This window comes from Equus caballus, chromosome 6 (assembly GCF_041296265.1).
Source record: "Equus caballus isolate H_3958 breed thoroughbred chromosome 6, TB-T2T, whole genome shotgun sequence".
Taxonomy (NCBI): Eukaryota; Metazoa; Chordata; class Mammalia; order Perissodactyla; family Equidae; genus Equus; species Equus caballus.
The window spans coordinates 3,776,060-3,797,984 of NC_091689.1; the positions used below are offsets into that span (position 1 = coordinate 3,776,060).

The window sequence follows — 21,925 nt, forward strand, 5'->3', positions numbered from 1 at the left end:
ATTAGTCTTAGCTGCAAATACCTTTTAATGCTGTTCAAAAAATTCAAATCAACTACCCAAAGCAAAGTTTTGCGATAGAAACAAATATTCAAAAAAATGTGCTACCAGCATAGAAAGCAGTTCCCAAAGACAGGTTCCAAAAATCTTTTCAGCACAGGCAGTATCAGTGGGGTCAACGTCAGTCTCCCCGTGTCTGCTTTCAAGGATTTGACATTCACACATATATACAATTCTGATATATTTGCTAAAATGTTCATTTCATTGCCTCGGAAATATATCAAATAGCTGAAGGAAAAAAAAAGCTAAAATTCACATTGTACCATTTTTCCTTAATTATAGATGAAAAGTTGAGTCACAGCTGGAAACGGGGTAAAGCAGTTCACTATAAAAATGATAGAAGGTTCTAGGTCAAGTTGGCTATTGGATATAAAGCCACTATCATGTTTCATCAAATATTAGGATTCAGTGCCAAGGGTTTTCATTATACACAGGATACGAAGTACTTTATAAATCACCATATCTGCTGACATTCAATTACATTCAGTCTTATTAATATGAACTGCAGTGTTTTTAGGTGTCTACTGGCAATAAAACCAGCTTTTTCATTAAAAATGCTTGGCATTCGCACATGGCCCAAGAGTTCACATAACAGCTTTAAACATCCAAGGTGTAAATGCTGATTATTTTTAAATGTTTCAAACTACAGACCAATTATCTTAGAACCTTAAAAATACACACCTGTCTGGGGCTGGCCCAGGGCTGAGTGGTTAAGTTCCCGAGCTCTGCTTTGGCAGCCCAGGGTTTTGCCTGTTCGGATCCTGGGCTCGGACATGGCGCTGCTCCTCAAGCCATGCTGAGGTGGCGTCCCACATGCCACAGCTAGAAGGACCCACAACTAAAAACATACAACTATGTACCCGGGGGCTATGGGGAGAAAAAGGAAAAAATAAAATCTTTAAAAAAGAAAATACACACCTGTCCAAATGCCCAGGGCCTGATTAAAACAGCAGATGGTGTGTGAATCAAGTAGTGATTTTCCCAAGAAAATGTAGTCCTTCCACACTTTTCCCACATGATCTCTACTTATTTTGCACAATAATGTATTTCTATGAATGAATCTGGAGCATTTGAAAAATCGTCTCAAAGTCTCTAGAAGAGACACCGCTCTCCTTTTTTATAGTTTCACAGCGACCATCCTGGCGCAGCACAGGGAGCGGTGAACGATGAGACCCGGCATTTGGTCATTCTCAGGTCCAGGTGATGTGGACTCGTCTTTTCTCTGCATTTTATATATTCTCTTCCAACTGAAGAACCCTCATGCACACCTTTTAGATCAGAGGTTTGCAGCATTTGAGTCACTTATAAGATGATAGTTTTCTGGACCTGGACCCACGAATTCTGATTTAATGTTCTGGGGGGGGGGCCGGCTCTATGGCCGAGTGGTTAAGTTCTCGCGCTCCGCTGAGGCAGCCCAGGGTTTGGATCCTGGGTGCGGACATGGCACTGCTTGTCAGGCCACGTTGAGGTGGTGTCCCACATCCCACAACTAGAAAGACCTGCAACTAAGATATACAACTGTGGGGGGGGGGGGGGGGGGGGGGGGGGGCGGGGGGGGGGGTTGGGGAGATAAAGCAGAAAAAAAAAAGAAAGAAAAAGATTGGCATCAGTTGTTAGCCCAGGTGCCAAGCCTTAAAAAAAAAAAAAAAAAATGTTCTGTGGGATAGTCAGAGATGGTATTATTATTATTTCTAATCGCCTAGTAATTCCAATATGCAGTCAGGATTGAGAACCACTCTATATTGTGGCTGTTGGGAGCTGCAAAGCCTCTGTCTGTATAACTTTGCAGGTAGAAGAGAAAGAAGGTATTCTTGGAAGATGTTCTTGAGCCTATCACAAATTTTATGAACATTTGTATGAACTGCGTGATCTTTTGAGATTTATTTGCACATGTAAATTATTCTATATATATTCACATATAACATATATATACTTGGATGAATATATTACACTCTGTATTTACATAGGAATAAATATTTTATTTGAATTCATTTATAATCATCTGTTCAAAACAAGGCAATTCCAAGTATTCTCTCGGGTATATAAAGTCCTCGATGAGAAATATTTATCCATGACCACAAGGGGGTGCTAGTGATCTGTGAATGTAAATGGTGTAATTCAAAATTTAAGTAAAATTGGTAATTATATAAGCAGGTTGAAATCATTTGCCATCAACAAATTTTTCTTTCCCTGAAAATAAATGTTATGATTTATAGTGACAATAACACAAACTGTTTTGCATCTTGTATATGTAATTTCTACATGCCCACAATTGTAGTAACAGTTTCTCTTTCTTTGGAAAATATTTTCTTGTAGAGATGTTACTTAACTTTTCTAATTTAAATGCTTGGCTATTGCTATAGTATAGATTTGTTAAATATTTTAAAGGGACATAAAAAAAGTTTCCAACATTTAATTTAAAAATATTTCTAATGCGTAATTTATTATCCATGAAAATATTATAGTTTTATCAGAATAAAAACTAACACTTATCTTTTGTATAATTATGAATGATTCTGAGCAGATTTAATTCTTCACTTGTCTTCTAATTTATAAAATTCACAATTGCAATATGCTCAAAATTGACAAATGTTAAAATAATTTTTTTGTGTAGTTTTAAGAATTTGAGGAGATAAACATTTTACTTGGTTTGGACTTTAAATAGTTAATTATTTTCCAAGACTTAACTTTGTAATGAAAGAATATTCTAAAATATAAACACAGAAATCACCTATGGAATTTACTCCAATAAATATTATGAGTGCCTTGTATTTTGAGAAAGTGCTGGAATTTCATGAATAAAGAAGGCATGTTCCTTATTCTCAAGAAATGTGCAGTTTAGTGAATTTAGAAGTATTACTGTGGTGAAGATTAAGAGACTTATAATTCCTTCTTCCTTCTGCCCCTCTACCCCCAGTACCGTCCGTCCTCTTAGGCCTCAGGATTCAACAGCTTCCTGTGCAGGAAGACTCCACCATCCTCCGTTTTGAACACGAGCGTTTCCACGCAGCACCATGAGCTGGTAAGGGCAGGCGTGAGTTCTGTCTTCCAAACAGAAGATATTTGAGTCTTTCGTAAAATATGACTTTGAGTGAAGCAGAGAAGGGCCTTTGAGTATTCCAAAAACAGTTTTCTTAGTCTAGAACAAGTTCCTAGTCCTCCTCTCCTCCAGCGGTGCAGCAAGCTGATGTCAGATGGAGCTCCTCACAAGCACGTTGAGCCGCTTCCCTTGACGGCCTCCAGCGACCTTCTCCCCGAGGTCTCAGAGCCCTTCATAACATACTCCCTTCATGGCAACATTTATCTCCACTCCGCACTTTTCCATTTTTCATCATGTGCAACTTACACGTATTTCTATATATGAGGACTTGGCTGGGTTCACTTGGAGGCTGAGTCTCTGCTTCGGAAAGTTAAAAATGGTTAAAAGTCTTCAGAGATGAGGCCGAATGTAGCTATCATCATTGTTATTGAAATCAGCATTTTCTTGTGCTGAGAGTCTATGACTCTTCCAGAATTAGCAGCATGCATTTTGGTCACTCTGCTTTCCGGACTCTTAACTTAGGGCTGGGACCACCAGCATCCTGAGCCATGCAAGCTGTGTGAGGACTTGCCTTGACACCTTTCCCCTCCCTGTTGAGACTTCTGGTCTAGGCTTTGACTTCACTAATCTGTTATGCCCTCTCTTTGGATCCTGTGGATTCTAACACTTGCTTAACTTTTTTGACTTGAATCACTCACTTGGGTGCACACAATTCCCAGGCCACTCCCATACCTGGGCTCTCCCTTGATTACCCAATCTCGATCTGATGCAACTTCCCCAGGGTCCGCGTGACACTGACGCCCACCCAGCTAACTGGCTGCTCCTCGTCTCACAGACTGTCTTCTCCACCTCTCTCAGGCCATGCTTCCCACGGCACGAGTGCAATGGGGTCAGTGGGGTCATTCTCTTATCTGCGCTCTCACACTGATATTTCCCTTTTTTATTTCATCATCTATTGAAAACATAAGTCTTAAAACACTGTCTATATCTACCTCCAAAAGCTTTTGTTTCATGAGGATTTTTCTCCTGTGAACACAGAATTTTCTTTTGTCCCGTCACCTGAAGGCCTACCCTGTCTTCGTATCCTGGCGTTTTCTTTGTTGCCTGGTTTGGAGACAGACCTTTCCTTCGTTGCTTTCTGGAGCTGACAGGCTCACCTTACCGCCAATCCTGGGTGCAAGTTATCAACTTAACACGAGTCAGTTAGGGTCTGTTATTTGGGTGAAGCCTGCTGCCTGCATTGATTTTATTGAAATGCGATTTGCTTTAAACAAGCTGATAGCTATGCAGATGTTCATAGTCACAATGCACCAAGATTACGTTACACTTAAGTTTATAGTGGATAAAAACCGACTGGAGAGGAAGAAAATAGGAGGGCGTGCTGGTTTCTCTTGTCGTTCAGGACAGATGCATGTGACCACAGAAGATAATCTGAAGGAGCACCAATGTGAAGAGAAAAGTGAGATGAAAATGAAATGAAGCTGTTAAGCCAGCACATTAATTCAAGTTGACTTCTCTAACTGGTGGGCCGGGGGAGTCTTAAGAGAAGCCAGAGAGAAGGAATTCCAATCTTCAATACTCCAGCATTCCCGGGTGATGCTTTGGCTTGAGGTTAAAGAAGTCAGAGTGAACTGAGGGGAGAACATAGACTTTGGGGACCCCTGAGTAGGTGAACACTGGTCTGACTTTGTGCAAATGGATGGAGACATCTTGTCACTCCTTGAATGTCCGTGTAAAACCCATCTTCAGGAAGAACAAGCAGGGCTTTCTGCTGCATATCAGCAACGCCCCTATGTAGTTAAACCTCACTGCTCCCATTCATCCCTAGATTTTCTACCGCATAATAAGAACATTTCTAAACTTTCAAATACTGACTTCTTGTGATGTCTATATTGGCCCATACCGACAAGGAGGACCGGCATAAGTAAAACGTATAGCTGTGTCCTTTACTTGGAAGATAAGATTGTGGCAATGGCCAAATTAACACTAACAAGGTGCATGTGATGAGAACATGCCCCCATCCTTTATCACAGCCCAGTGCATACCTTGGAAATACCTTACATTTTAAAACATACGGCAGAGTATCCTTGGCTCAAAATTTAAAAAACAAGCTTAAAGACAACCAGCTAATTTTCTTACTAATTGCCTAACTGTAACACTTATGATATCAATAGGCTTAGCAACTATAGTACACCACTTCAGGTCACATTTTATATGTAAAAAAAAATATTCGTTGACTAAAGTTGTTTTTTTCTAGGCCTGGTTAATTGTTGCCATCCTCTGTGTCTGTGAGCCCTTCGTGACTTACATAACAAATGTGATTAATCTGTGTGCCTATTAATTAAAATGCCATGTATGTAGTCTCTTTGTTCAGGGATTTCAAACTTTCTCTCTTCTATAGGATAGTTAATATATAAAGTACATTAAGGGATTCGCAATTACCATTTAAAACTCATTATTGGCAGTGTTTATCAGCAATACAATGAAGTTATAAAGGCATCTATGTGCTTCTTTTACTATCCAGCTTTGTGCAGTTGTCTGTAAAAACAAATTCTCCAGATTTAACAAGGAAAATTTCATTGCTAATTAGATTTAGAAAAGAGCCTGGAAACTAATGGAAAAAATGAATTTAATGGAGGGGGCAATTAGTCCAAAACTATCCATAAAATCTTTACTGCTACCATGTAAGGTATAGTTTTCAGTTTAATTTTCTATAATGTTTGTTAAACATTGCTTTCAATAATGTATAAGTGAGTACAAAAGTAACTGGTGGGGAAAAGCATGGAATGGACTTCTCATCTATGTGGAAAGAGTGCCCTCATATTTGTGTATATTTTAGAGAATTTACACTTATTATCCTGTAATTTAAAGATTTTTATCATAGTATTTGGTAGAAAAGTCTATAGTTTTGAAATGAGTGGCACGGCACTTTGGCAGTAGATGGCACTGTCGTCATTTCCTAACAACGCGGCCGAGGCCCACAGGAGCTCGGGTTCCCTCCAAGAAGGGGACAGAAGCTACCATCCAAGAATCACTCTTGAAAGTCATTATTAATTTGAAACGGCATCAAAGTTTCATTCTTCTGCCACTCTCAGTTTTAAAAGAACAAAATTTCCCTCACACCTTTGCTATTATCTGCTCCATTGGAGGAGCCTAGAATTCTTTGGTGTGTAATGATTTTCTTTTACGTGATTTTGGGGCTTTTGCTGGCACAACAGAACAAAGTCTTACAGAAATGACACTGAGGAAAATCTCTCTCTTCAGGATAAGGATAATGATACTCTTTATTCATCTTTGATGTGTATTATCCGTTTTCAATAGCATTGCATGTATAACATACCAGGGCCGTAAGGTCAGAGTCGACCCAGTTTTCATTAGGAAGATGATCTGTATTTACATTTTGTTACAAATTACTGAAATTACCACCCACCAGCTTTTTCATCAATCTGAAATCCATTTACCGCTACTTTTTATGCTAAAACAAATAAAACAGTAATAGCAACGAGAACAGCAAAAACTTCGTTTGCTTCTTTTCCCTGCAATGGTTGTGCTGTTTCTATTGTGCAGCTTAATACCAAGTCAGCCATTAGTCACTAATGGAACAGTAGCTTGATAAGGTGGATGTTATTGACGGGCACAAATGGATTTCTAAGCATTTCTCTCAAACTCCTTGCTAATGTTCCTTTTATAGACCAATTAAGCATGTCCATCCTTTCTTGCAATTTTTTGCTTTTGCTCCCATCAGAAAGACAGGGTTTGCCATCCTAGAATTTTCTTTTTACTTTAATCGTGGAGATCTAGTTTGCCTTCCTGGAATTTTATGGTGGGTTGATGGTGTGAAATAATGCATCCGCAAAAGAGTAATTTGGAGACAACTCCAGGGAGATTACCTATTTTTGTTTTATTTGCCATATGCTTCCTTCTAACTCAGAAAATTGGTGAATGACTATTATATCTGGGCCTCATATGTACACAATTTTCTTCAACATACTTGGGAAGTCTTTCATGTGCTACAAAGACTTTTTTTTTTTGCTGAGGAAGATTAGCCCTGAGCTAACATCTGTTGCCAATCTTCCTCTTTTTTTGCTTGAGGAAGATTAGCCCTGAGTTAACATCTGTGCCAGTCTTCCTCCACTTTATATGTGGGTTGCTGCCACAGTACAGCTGATGAGTTGTGTAGGTCTGTGCCCAGGATCCAAACCAATGAATCTGGGCCACCGAAACAGAATGAGCCAAACTCAACAGCTACGCCTTGGGGCCAGCCCCTATAAAGACATATTTTTTTCTAAGTAATTTGAATATAAAGAGTGCACCCTATGAGTCCCCTCTTCATTGAATCTCATCTACTACTAGAAACAAGAAAGAGGCTAACTTTTAAATATCTAATTCGACAATCTCATATTTAAACAGAAATGGTATAAACAAAGCTGAAACATGTTTTCTAGGAATATTCAGAGACTGGACATTGCATTCTGTTTCAATGCCTAGCATCATTCTATGCTGTCCTATAGGTTTGGCTGAATCAGGACCAAATTACTGCTGTTCTTTATATTTAGCATGGATATTAGATGCCAAGAAGCCTGCAGCTCGTGTTGAAGTGGAGATATTCGAGACAAAATCATGTCTAATTTCTGTTTCACTTTGGTTCCATTCAGTCGAGTTCAAGGCTTTGATTCTTGGTTATCATCAAAATCCGTATGAGATGTGGCTTTTATCTCTGTAGCTGTGCTACGTGCTACATCCCAGGTAAAACAGCAAAAGTCCTTGAGCCAAGGAATGTTCTTACTTCTCTTTGTGCCCCATCACTAGTATGATGCCTTGTGATGGGCTAGTGTGTTGCTCAGCAAATATTTATTAAAGCTTTAAACAGAACAGCTGGCTCTCTGAAAAACCTGCCAATTTGCTTTTCAAAGTTTGATCTATCAGAGGCTGTTCACATCAGCCTGTCTTCTAAGCAGGGAGCTGATTCTCTTCCACTCTCTGTAGGGACCAAGAAGTTCCGTAAATTCAGTATTCTGTTCTACTTGTTTAAAGTGCCTTTCTTTAAAAAATACCTGGAGATTTTTGTTGCTGGGTTGCATTTTACTTTTAATTTGAGACTTCATCAAGACAACACAAAAGATTAGCTGAATAGTATAGAATCCATATATGTATATAGTATATGATTTTTCACAAGCTATACACCCACACGTGCCATCATATAACTAAATTTAGAAAATGTGATCTGGTTTCGAGCTGGCAATTTTACTCATTTCTGAGATTTCTCTCAGGCATTGGGGGTTTTGACTCAGTTAAATTCAGGATTTTGGCTCTCTCCCTTCTTTCTGTCTGAATTTGATTTTAGCTCCTGGAGATGACACAGCTGCCCGGCTGGCCTTCGTCCCTTCTCTGCAGGCCTCTGCCGAGACGTGCAGCGCGGAGAGCCCTCAGCTTAGATGTCAGGAGCCTCGTTTGCTACTGCGGGAGAGGGCTTAAGCCTCTTTGCATTGTGGTATCCCTCCCGCACATCTGTGTGACATCCTTTAGGGATCTCTCTCCTCATTTTTGCACTTGCCTCATGGACACCAGGAATGGGCAGCCTTTCTCGAGTGCTCCTTTGGGGCTATGGAGAAGTTGCTGGGGCTGCCTCAGTGGTCCAACTGTCCCGCAGCCACCTCTGATCCCCAGCTCCATGGCGTGGTGGCGTGTGAGGCCGCTGCTTCCAGGAGACTAAGCCGTTCTTCCTCCCCCTTGGCTTATCGACTGTGTTTAGGAGGCTACTCTTCTCTCCCCCCCACCCCCCCCCCATCCTCACCTTTTGACCTGAAGGAGAACAAGACCCAGAACTTCCTGTTCCACGGTGTGGGTCTCTCTTATTAACGCCTTTCGCTCGCCCCTTCCCGCCATCTTGGAGGCTCTTCCCTGCTCTGCGAGGAGGGCAAAAAGCAAGGCCAGCAAAACGACACCTTCTTCAGGAGCCGTTCTTCCAAATCCCCTACGCCTAGGCTGACTTTTTAAAACTTAAGGCTTCACCAGTAGGTTTTCTGGCTTTTCTATTGACATCTCCCCCTCTGGCGATGTTGGCCTGCAGGGGTAGAGGTGTGTGTGGGAGTGAGGGTTGGAAGGAGACCTTCGGCGGCTCATGCCTCAACTACCACCTGCGCTAACCCCATGTCATGAACTCTGGAAGGAGGCATGCTAGGCACCTTAAAAATTTTCATAACAACTCTATAGAGAATTATTATTTCCTTTCTATGGGTAAAAATTTTGAGATTTAGCAAGATAAAGATGTCATAACAACAAGTTACAGGAAGGCGTGATGGCAGTGCGAACTCAATGTCACCTGTCAATTTCCTCTCTCTAGAATGTGAGGGAGAATTTTAGGCACAAATGCCAGGGAAATAGGTCTCCTAATTCTGGCCTGTTGTCTCCTGCCATCACGCCAGTTCTCTGTCGTCTGCTCTTGCAGCCTGGGAGAGTCCGCCACCTCATTTTGATTCACACTGCTCGGTGGCAGAATGGCTATTTCCTTGTATCAGCACTGCTATAATAATTTGCAAGTTTATTTTCTGTCTGGCATTTTTAGTAGGGGCCAAGGTTTCTGAACCTTTCCACTGTTGACATTTTGGACCAGATAATTTGTACAGTCGTGGAGGACTGCCTTGTGTCTTGTTGCCGCTTCCTTGACCTTTACGTACTAGATGCCAGTAGTGCTGCTTCCTGTCATGACAATCAGACACGTCTCCAGACGTTGTCAAATGTCTCCCAGGAGGCCAAATTGTCCCTCCCTGTTAAGAATTACTGTATGGATTTTTTATCTGTAACTCTACTGTTTTAGTATTATTTCTGTTCTTCACTTGAGAATCCAAAACTCTCTGAATGCTTATAATATGTTCAGGGTCAGATTCCCATTTTGTAGGGCTTGAGTTTATATCATTTTGGGGTCCCTGTTTAAGGAAAGGAATACAGAACTATGAAGGTAAAACTAAGGATAAAAATTAATAATTATTTTTAATAAGAAAAGAGAAATTGGGGTCCTGTGCCGTGGCACAGTGGTTAAGTTTGCATGTTCAGCTTCAGCGGCTCAGGGTTCTCCGGTTTAGATCCTGGGTGCAGACCTATGTGTCACTTGTCAAACCATGCTGTGGTGGGCGTCCCACATATAAAGTAAAGGAAGATGTGCACAGATGTTACCTCAGGGCTAATCTTCCTCAGCAAAAAGTGGAGGATTGGCAGCAGATGTTAGCTCAGGGCTAATTTTCCTAAAAGAAAAAAAAAAGAGGAAGATTGAGAGCAGATGTTAGCTCAGGGCCAATCTTCCTCAGCAAAAAAAAAAAAAAAAAAAGAAAAAAGAGAGAGAGAGAAAAGGAAAAACAAATTGCAATAAATCACAAATTTTTAAAAACTGACAAATACCAAAAATATCACAAAAATACATAAAAAAATACAATATGTTTATTAAATAGCTGTTTATCACATTCTTTTCAGCCTACATTTTTGGCTACCTATTCTTTCATAATTTCATTCTTCATATGATGAGCTTTTTTTAAATTTTTATCTTTTTTTGATGAGGAAGATTCCCCCTGAGCTAGCATCTGTTGCCATCCTTCTCTCTCTTTTTTTTTTTTTTTGCTTGAGGAAGATTAGTCTTGAGCTAACATCTGTGCCAGTCTTCCTTTATGTTTTGTATGTGGGATGCCTCCACAGCATGGCTGATGAGTGGAGTAGGTCCCCTCCTGGGATCCAAACCTACAAGTCTGGGCCACTGAAGTGAAGAGTGTGGAACTTTAACCACTCAGCCACGGGGCCAGCCCCCCATATGATGAGTTTTTAATATTATTTTTTTATACAGGGAATAGATAATTTAGGTTTCCTCAACCATGGTTAAATTGACATGTGTTTGTTATTATTGTTAATTCAGAAAACTTTACTGCAGCCTCACAACTTATGCTTGTGATCCATTATATCAGAATGCATACAACATTTGATTTGACTCACAGACATTTCTCTGCTTCCAACGTTGCTGCAGGGTGGGCTGTACAGGAATTCTGATAAATTCTATTTCTCCTGCTCACCGTCAAAAAAGAGAAAATGCAACAAGTGTTTAATCATAATTTCTAATAGTAAATGTGGCATCATTGAGTTTCTTCATCACAGGAGGACATTTCTGTTTTGACTGGTCAACCATGAGAACTAAATCCCTTACTCATGATTCTACAGGTCTGATTATGGGGAGAACTTTCCAAAAACCTGCTTCTGGATCCACGCATTTCAAACCTTTTTCTTCTTCTACTCCACCCATTCTTTCAGTTCTTGGTGCCCCAGGACATATTCATATGGAAATACAACCTCTACCTTTTCACATTACGGTCACAGTCCTGGGTAGGTCAGCAAGGGGACACGGTGGGCACAGTACACCTGGAAGGCCAGCAATAACTTCATTATACACAGAAATGACTGCGGACCACATAAGCATAGCCCACTTAACCCATATTCTCAGCTCATCTTACCCTTAGCAGGGTCCCCAAAAATGCTGGTGGCCACTGCAATGCGCCCTTAAACAAGATGGAATATGATGTGGGGGACATTACAGTGGAAAGAGAGGGATGTCTTCAGTGATGGTAGTTAGAACTGCTTAGTTTTTGCAAATTTTACGAAAATGTATCCCAGTGAAAATACGTTCCTATGGCCTCTCCCAGGGCATTGGAAGTGACATGCAAACAAGGGACTCTGAAATATTAACTTTGTTAGTTTAAAGCAAACACGTTTTAACCACAGCTGCTGCTGCAGGGGAAGATGGTGGAGGAGAGAGAGGAGGAGAGAGGATGGAGGCTGGAGTTTATATTGGGTCACAGGAAACAAGCAGGAAATAAAGAGTTCACGTTTTTTAAAAGATGGAAGGAAAATTTCCCAGCAATAATCAATGTAGAAGTTTTCCTTTCTACCTTAATGCTTATATGCTCCCTCCCTCCAAACAACATACAGAAAAAAGGCATTTTGTTGCATTTAGATGCACAGTGCATTCCCACTGGATTAAAACCATTCTTGATTAGTTTTACCTGTTCTAGAATTTCATATAAATGGAATCACACAGTACGTAAGTTTTTGAATCTGGGTTTTTTCTACTCAGCATAATGTTTTTGAGATCACTTGTGTTGTTGCAGGTCTATCAATTATGTATTTCTTTCACAGCTGAGTAGGATTTCACTAAATGTCGTACCATGAGTTGTTTATCTATTCATCTGTTGATAAACATTTGGGTATTTCCAGTTCTTGGGCATTGTGAGCAAAAACTCTCTGAACGTTTATCTACAAGTCCTTATGTGGCTATGTGTTCTCATTTCACTGGGGTAAGTACCTAAATTGGATCATATGAAAAGCATATGTTTAAAAGAGTATCATGGGCAAATTAGTTAATTTCTCTATGCCTCAGTTTCTGTGAAATGGAGAATTTAGCATCTATTTTATAGAATATGATAAGTCTAATCTACAAAGAGTGTTTAGCACCATGTCTGGTACGGAGTAAGCATTCAGTACAAGAGATGATGAGAGTTATTAGATAAGGGTGTTCTCAAGGACAGATGGAAATTGAGGCTCCAGTCACTAGGGTGGTAAGCTGCCTGCTAGATGCAAAAGGGAAGTCAAGTATTTTGAAGCCCACTATCGGGGTTCTCGTCTCAGCACCACCGCTTGGTTGCTTGATGTTCTTAGGAAAGTTCTGAACCTTTCAATGCAGTTTCCTGATCTGTAAAACTGAAGAAAATCCGGCATTATTAATAGTACCATTATTATTTCCGTATCATATTCAGATTTTAAAGGAAATCTCTTAAGTTGGGAAAGCATATTGTTCAAACAGATTTTGTGCAGCTTGATGATCAAACAGAATAGAGTAAACTGCATTTGGTAATTGACTTGCCTACTAAAGGCTTTTTTACAACTTTAATCGACTGTCTCCCTTTGTTTCTTCTTGTAAAATGCCCTTATACTGGAGAATACCTTCCCCTATGACCTACAGTTTTCATGGTCTCACTCCATCAAAGCATTCCTTGGAGATTTCTTTTTTTACAACCTAGTTGGTGTTTATGGGAATACGTTGATGGAGATCTTTTTATCCTTAGCTGCTCTATGAGATTTATGTCATTTAGGACTTTTTCACGAGGTTCCTGACCGTGAGGGAGGACCTGGAATTGCAATGGCACTCTCAAACATGAAACACTCGGGAGCTGTGATGCATCTAGAGTTTTTACAGTCTAACTTCTGCAGCACATAAAATACCAAAAGCTCAAATTCTGCCTCACCTGTTAATGGCACTGCCTGAATATATGTCGCTATGGTGTTGGAAGGGCCTGAGTTGACAGGAAAACCAAGAAGCTACTATGTTATGGGCAAAAGGGGCCTCGCTTAGACAAGCTTTCATGGAAAATTGTTTCTGTCAGCGAGGATAGAGACATTACACAAACTGTTCCCAGGAGAGTGTGGGGATCACAAGCTCGGTAAAATACCCTTTACTTTTGCAAACCAGAGTGTCTCTATCTTCATTTTGTGTCTTAATGTTATGGTATTTCTGTTTTCTATTCTTTAAATAAGATAAAATAATATTTCCAGCTAATGTTAATGAAAAATAATGATTAGCCATAATCTTATGACTTATTTAAGTATAAATATGCAAAAATAAAACAGTGCCTTCATTTTTCCGGACAAATTAGGAAAGTCTTCTAATTTTGATTGGTGACTAGGTTTTGAAGATACTGTTTAAGAGAAAACTGTCTTCAGTGAATGTTATTGAGACATTTATTCTCTGGTTTAGGGATTCTTTGAGGCTGGAGAATAAAAGTCACTAATTCATTCATTCACTCATTCATTCACTCATCAAATACTTATTGATGGTCTTCCAAGTGCTAGGCACTATTTTGGCACTGGAATAAGTGCTGAATAAGATAAAGTCCCTCCTTGGTGGTGAAAATGGGCACTAAATTAATAAGAAAACAAATGTATACAAATTGCAAGTAGAAATAGAAGGTACAAAGAAAATACCATGTAAGATGTTTGTCCGGGGTAATAGATTTCCAGCAGGAGGGCAAAGCAGCACTAAGACCTTAGATAAGAATGAGACGGCTTCGGGGGCTGGCCTGGTGACATATTAGTTAAGTTTGGCATGCTTTGCTTCAGCAGCCCGGGTTTACAAGTTCAGATCCCTGGCATAGACTTAGATCACTCATCAAGCCATGCTGTGGCAGTGACCCACATATAAATAGAGGAAGATAGGCAGAGATGTTAGCTCAGGGACAGTCTTCCTCAGGTGAGATGGCTTTGTTCAAGAACAGGAAGAGGGACGTTGTGGCTGGATTAAATGAATGATAGGGTGAGTGGACACCTTTCCCAGCACAACCTAAAAGCACCAAAGAAACAACTCTCTAATGTTGCGGGTATGGGGAGAGATGAGGGGTGAGGTAGAAAGGTGTTAGATTGTGGGAGCAGCAAGCATATATCAAGAACTACCTTTTATGTTTAATATAAGTATTATAACTGCTTTTTATTTCTTCCTCTCTGCTATGGTCTGAATGTTTGTGTCCCCCCAAAGTTTATATGTTGAAACCCTAACCTGCAAAGGTGATGATATCAGTAGGCAGGGCCTTTGGAAGATGCTTAAGTCACGAGGGTAGAATTCTCATGAATGGGATTAGTGCCAGAGAGATTCCTAGCCCCTTCCACACTCGAGGTGTAGGGAAAAGGTGCTATGTGCTAGGAAGAAGGCCCTCATCAGAAAAGTGACCATGCTAGCACCTTGATCTTGGACTTCCAGCCTCCCGAACTGTGAGAATAAATTTCTATGGTTTGTTAACCACCCAGTCTGTGGTACTTTGTTATAGCAGCCCGAATGGACTAAGACATGCTCTATTAATCCAGTGTTTCAACCAAACGATTTACTGTTCTTTGACAATATTAATTTCCTTCCTGCTTTTGCACTTTTGTTTGTATGCCTTTCTTCACCAGCAATCGTTTGTTTCCTTTCCGATGTTTTCCCGAAACTTTACATTCTTCAAGGCAAGTTCCAAAGGAGATCCTTCGTGAATCCTGATAGGCTGGTCCTTTGAATTCCCCATAGTGTTTGGTTTGTACCTCTTTTTATGCGTCTGTTTTCTGCTGTTTATTCTGATTGCTATCCTTCCAGTGATTCCTAGAGGGCAGCATCATGACCCGCAAACTCCTCATGGACAGTTTGCAGAAAGCGTTGGTTTTGAGGCGTGTGCTCACACTAAGGTTAAATAAGAGGAACATACCTGTTCAATTTTCCAGTAAAACTCCAATTACTCCCAAATTGAGTTTTTTTCCACTTTGTATCTCCGATGCCTAGTACCCTACCGGGCACACAGGAGGAGCTCAGCATAATTTCAAATAAATGAACCAGTTATTAGTAGTTATATTAAATTATGTTATATTAAATTACCTTAATTTAATAGAAATATTGTGTAAGGTCTTAAGCAAATAATAGTTAACATGGAGAGAGTGAAAAGTAGCAGTGACACCATGCTTCTGTGCTTTCACATTTAAGAAATTTTTATAAGTGTATGATAGAAGATTCTGATAAAATGTGGGAATATTGATGTTATTGTTTTGTAGATCTAGTGGCTTCTGTTGAACTTTGTAGGGTTAGAATTTCACTTCAGAATAGTTATTTTCTTAAAATGAGATTGCTTCTCAGCAATATTGCTAGTTCTGTATAATCTGATCATTTATTAATTAATTAGGGTTAATTACTGTTATCTAGAAAGTAAAACCAGTGCTTTGTCACTAGGTCATGAGTTATATTAGTACTGTACAGGCAGACTGTGGGTACGATAATTTGACACTCTCATCCTTTTGGGGCTGACATTTGGACTTATGGCCAAAACCACTTCAGGACTGTCTTCTTTAAAAATAACAAACTATCACTGTGCATTGATAACTTTGGCTTGAATTGTTAATCACTTTAATGTGAATTTTAAATAAGTTTTTGGTAGTTTATAATTCACTCTGTTCTCCCTAGTTTTGTTATAGTTACACCGAAAACACAGAGTATGCTCATTGGAGCAAAAGGGTATTGAAGTTTTAGAAATAGCCATTGAGAAGGGCCAGCCCTATGGTGTAGAGGTTACATTTCCACACTCCACTTCAGTGGCCCAGGGTTTGCTGGTCCGGGTCCTGGCCACAAACCTATACACTGCTTATCAAACCAAGCTGTGGTAGGCGTTCCACATATAAAATAGAGGAAGATGGGCACAAATGCTAGCTGAGGGCAAATCTTCCTCGACAAAAAGAGGAGGATTGGCTGCAGATGCTAGCTCAAGGCTACTCTTCTTCTTCTTCAAAAAAAAGAAAAATAGCCATTGAGAGCTTGGAAAGAAAGAAAGAAGGTTATAATTTGAACAATGATAGCTCTTTTGGGGCTACTTAAAAAATCAAGGGGCCCTGAAGCCATTTTATCTCACAGATAAGGTTATGTAAACTGTAAGATTCTTACATATTCATCATCAGTTGATAGATTTATTGGATACATTTAAGTTATTTAACATAGAAACAAGCTCATGTGAAATCAGTATTTAAGTATTTTCTAGTTTCCTTGATTGGTCCAATCCCAAAAGTTCATTAAATTCTAATTTTAACAGGCTAGAAACTGATTTGTAAGAATGATATCATGAATGAGGTGGGGGAGAAATTATCCATGTTAATCATATTTGAGTACTTTTCTCTGCCTGCACAGAGACTTTCTACCATGCCAAACCATCTCTGACTGAGGATGTTTGAAGGCTAAATTTAGGAGTGTTTCTTTCAAAAGATCAGGTGGACTGAATGGTTGAGACCCCATTCTTCAGTCCTTGAGAGGGCCACAGGGCCGGTGGATAGAGTTTTGGATTTGATTTTTGAGTTTTACTTTGGTCAGTGGGAATGTTAGTAGATGTGACATGCACAAAGGCCTGACATGTGCTTGAATGAGTTGGATTTGCCCTCTTGCGCTCTTTGTGTTTGCCAAGAGAAGAACAGGCTTTGTGTAGTCTCTTGTCAAGGAGGATGAAAGACACCTGGAAAAAACCTGGATTCAACCCGTGCTTTGGAGCCAAGCCTCACGGAGCCGGGCCCAGCTCAGCTGAATCCCAGCTGACTCACCCAGGCATGAGCAAGAAAGCAAGTCTTGTTGTTGTCTGCTCTTGAGTTTCAGCGTGGTTTGTAAGGCCCCAGTTTTGTGGCAATAGCTGACCGCTGAAGACTTCAAGATGTTCCGACTGCCTGGTAAGAGCCTGCGCTTCATTCTGCTAATGAGACTAACTGATTCCGTGATGTTCCTGAGGTCAGAGCAGACCTCAGAAAGTAATCGGAGACTGCCTGGGTCAACATTACTTTACTCTGAGCCAGAAAATTTTAAATCAGACTCCAAACCAATAAGCTTCTTTGCTGTTTGCTTCAAAAGACGCTCACAAAGCAAGTTTTCTGGGTGAACAGTCTGCTTCTCTGGGCGGGAACTCGCTCGTCAGGATACGTTTGCTCACCTGAGTAAACAACACACCTCTTAGGACATCAGTTAGTTTATCACGACTTTCAGACTTTCACCTCAGATCCTAAACTATCAGGGCACTAACTGTCCTATTCTAACCAGATCGCCCTTGAAAGACTTGAAACACTTGTGAGCAGACTCCAAACTCCCTAAATATTCTTCCCTAACCTCTACCTTTGAAATAGTTCTAAGACTGTCAAGGTGATGATAATCTCCTTTGCTGAAGTAAATTTGGTGCATTTAGCTTTGATTGATGTACAGCTTTTTTGGTGGTCTTTGTTTAGGAATTGATAGTTGACATACATTAGAATTATTCTGTTGAGCATGAGTTAATACATACGTTAATAAACATAGCAAAAACCTAGCTATGAGTTTATTGGCTTCCAATTCTCTTTGTTCCGTCATTAATTTATACATTGATCTATGCATCAGGCTGACATCTGTAAAACAAAAGGAAGAAAAGGATCATCTTTTAAAGTTTCCGTGTCTAAAACTATGACTCTAAGATTCTGAGATCAAACACATATGTAAAAAAATTACTGGAACAATTTTTTATTTGTTCGTGATCTTTCTTAGTAAGTGCACAAATTCTAAGACAATTTAAATATGATTATTTTATTGTTTGCCTATGATGAGTGCCTTTAAAAACACTGGTATAATTTATCCTTTAAATTTAAGCTTTTTTTGTTATATAAACTGGTTTACATTAATAGACTGAATATAAACATATTATTTTTCTTATGCTAATTGTATTCTCCTCAAATGATAACATTTCACCCATTTGGAATTCACTGGTAAGCAATATTACCTACCCTGAGTACAAGTTCTGCCTCTGACCAGAGGTAAGCAGAAAAGGCTCCTGGTAAAGAAATATCCCCTGGTTTAATGGCACCTTGTTTCACTTGGTTTGTTTGCAGGAGATGTTTATTATTATTTTGCACACAGCTCTACTGGGTCCTCTACAGATCAGAAACAGCAAAATAAACTCTAGATGATGCTATATGGAGGCACACAGATAGCATGGAGAAGTAAGAGAGAGTAGTTTGTCTACAAAGGGGGAAACTGTGTAATTATTGAAAGCAGCTATCGGATCACAAAGTACAAAGTCTAGAGACACTTAAAATGGGTCAAACTGTGTTACATAACTTTGATTTATGGAGAGTGAAATAGCAAATGTTTATAATAATGATGCTCTATTATCTGGAAGCTGATTTAGAGTTTCAGCAAATGTCTTTATTTAAGGATTCAGAGAAACGTACAATACCTTTTAGAAACATTCATGTGCTAAACTGTTTCTTTTTAACTTTTAGCGGTGAAACATCACATGCCTTTAAAATCTGACCATCCAGGGGCTGGCCCCAGGGCTGAGTGGTTAAGTTCATGGGCTCCGCTGCAGGCAGCCCAGTGTTTTGTTGGTTCGAATCCTGGGCGCGGACATGGCACTGCTCATCAAACCACGCTGAGGCAGCGTCCCACATGTCACAACTAGAAGGACCCACAACTGAAATATACAACTAGGTACCAGGGGGCTTTGGGGAGAAAAAGAAGAAAATAAAATCTTAAAAAAAAAAAAATCTGACCATCCAAACTAACAAATTATTCAGAGTTCTAGGTAGCTTGGGTTTTATAATATTTAGCTTTTTTAAATGTTCTCTGTTTTCTGGTTTGCTATTTCCTAGTTTTAAACCAGATTACATTGATTTATGATTTTATTTATAATATATAGTTTCTTTCAAAATTTTATAACCAGTTAATATTTTCACATTGGCAAAAATTAAACCTTGTCCTTTTAGTTACATCACTAGTTTTATTTCTACCCTCCTCTTTTCCTTTCAAAACTCATTCGTTCAAAAATATGAAGATATCTTACATGTGATTCATTGAGCAAAGGTCAACTCTAAATAGGAAAATGTTACACTTTTGATTTAATCTGTTTTTGGTGTGGAAATAAATTCAGTTGAGAGATTTTTTTCCCTCTAAGTCAAAAACTTTCCTTTTTTATAAATAAGATATAGATTGATTACACTTTGCACTTCAGTTGTAACGATTCTGTAGTCTTAGCAGAAAATAATTTAGTCTCTTTGGAAGGAGGTCACAGTGGTGGGTAACTAAAGTCAAGCGTTGCCCCTTTTCAGTAGTTTTGGCTGCTTTCATATGTGAAATAATTAGAGTGTTTATTCAACTTATCAGAAGCTTTTAAATAGCGAGAGTTCAAACTTTATACTGCTTAACTTAGCACCATGAAGATGAATATAGAAATGGGTGAAAGAGTAGGTAAAGAAAAATTTGAATTCTCAAACAGATGATAGATGAAATGAATGAAAAAGAAAAGAAGTTATATTTTTGAATTTACAAATGGAAATTTCCTAGCACAATAATGATGGTGATGTCAAAAGGAAAAATTTATCAACTGAAAAAAGTGTTGATATATTTCTGACATAATGTTGATTTATTTCTTGACTTGTTTATTTCAACTAGCAATGGTTTGGGCAATTGATTTATTTTTTGAACTATTAAATATTTTCTGACAGGCTGAAAAATAACCTTATAAGCCCCACTTCAGTGGTTCTGTAGTATATTGTTGAATTAGTCTTGGAGCAAATATATTTTAAAATAAATGAAACAACATATTAACTTCTACAAAATCAATCAATTCCCATTTTTGATGGTGTCATAGCTTTTTCCTTAAATAAATGTGTTTTGTCCACTTTATACCAAATATTATTTGTGTTCACACATTTAAATATCAAATTGAAATGAAGTAGAAATAATTCTGTTTTTAGAATTTGACTATTAGAAAGATAAATGAATACTTTCTGTGGTCAGAAGTCAAGACGATGAGTTGATTAACTGAAAAATTATAATCCACATTTTTAATTTAGTCACTGATCAAGTGTTTTCAAATATTTTGAGTGCGATGAAATCCAGGTTAAACCTGGTGCATCTGCTAATTCACTGTCAATTTTACTAAATTTGGCAATGTTTATTGGAGAAGTTTTGGGACTCTCCCCTCCCTGGACGACCTGTTAGAATATTTTCTCACTAAGGGTTTTGCTCTATATGGGAGAATTATCTTCTATTTTAAACTAGATATAAGTAGAAATATGGGAATCATTTTACTGAAATCTACTTTACTGATGGCTGGAACACACTTTGAGAATCAATGCCCTCAGGCTTCCTGTTCTTATTCAATTCCTCAAAAAGTTGAAAGAGAAACTCTAGGGCAACAGACGTTCTGGGGGAGACATCTGGGAATGCTTCAAAGGAAACGATGCTCAGCTTTATCATTATGCCAGTTGTTCAAATTTGGCAGATCTGCTAAGCCCCAGGAGGCATACTGATCTTAGATCAATCTATAAAAATAATTAATATGTGAGATTCATTGAGCCTTTATGATGTTCCAGAAACTTCGATAGAACTCCACGTAAGTCATTTTATAATCCTGTGTTATGGATGAGTAATTGAAGCCCATAAGGGTTAGGTAGCTTTTCCAATGTCACCCTGCTGGTAAATAGTTGCTTCAGAGCTTGCACTAGCTATGACTATACAGTATTCCCTGTAGTCACTAATATTTTCTTCTTGCGCTTGGGTTTTCTTCAATTTCTTGTGCTTTACAACTCTGACAGTCATCAAACGCCGGTTCAAAAAGTTCCTTCTAGTCTTTACCTGCCTTTGACCCATTTCACCTGCCAGCTAATGACGATGAAGCTCCAGCACTGATGATGAAACTTATAGTTTGTTAAGAGGCATAATATGCCTATGATACTTTTATTTATGTCAGTAAAATTAATAGAGAAAACTCTCCATATTTATATGTAACGATTTTTCGGTCTTAAGGGTTGTATTATTTTACTTAACACACTTGCAAATCTCACCTGGATGAAATCCATTCAAATACTTTCTATGCACTCACGTGCATCACTTCATTGGCAAAAGCAGGGTTTGAGTTTCATCAGTTATTTTATTTGTCTTGCTCACGTTCCCAGCTGTTTAGGAAGTGTGATTCAAGGCTGATGAAATACATTCTCTTTGTGTGTTTTGTTTTCACTTTTTTTTTATTTTTGGAGACTACTCATTGCTATTTTGCTATCTGTCTCTTTTACAGACGCTCCCCAGGGCACTGTAAATAACCATTTTGGAGGTGGAATTAATGTCATGTCTCATTTTGAAGGCAATGTCATCTGATCTCTTTTGAGTAGTAATTAAAATAACTGTAGGCATACTTATCTACTGGGAAAAGCTTTCATGATTAGCAGGTAAAAGATGGGCTGGATTATCTAGAGATCAAAGTTTGGTAAGGAGATTTCCTGCATATGCTG

The 21,925-nt window shown here is 39.0% G+C and overlaps 1 protein-coding gene across 3 annotated transcripts in view; it reads left to right on the forward strand.

The window, feature by feature from the left end:
- Positions 1 to 21,925, forward strand: part of SPAG16 (sperm associated antigen 16) — a 1,027,170-nt gene that overhangs the window by 79,758 nt on the left and 925,487 nt on the right. For all 3 annotated transcript variants that reach the window (XM_070269235.1, XM_070269234.1, XM_070269236.1), the window contains one exon: positions 2,975 to 3,079. The gene's annotated coding sequence lies outside the window, so the exon portion shown is untranslated. The remainder of the gene's footprint in view (positions 1 to 2,974; positions 3,080 to 21,925) is intronic.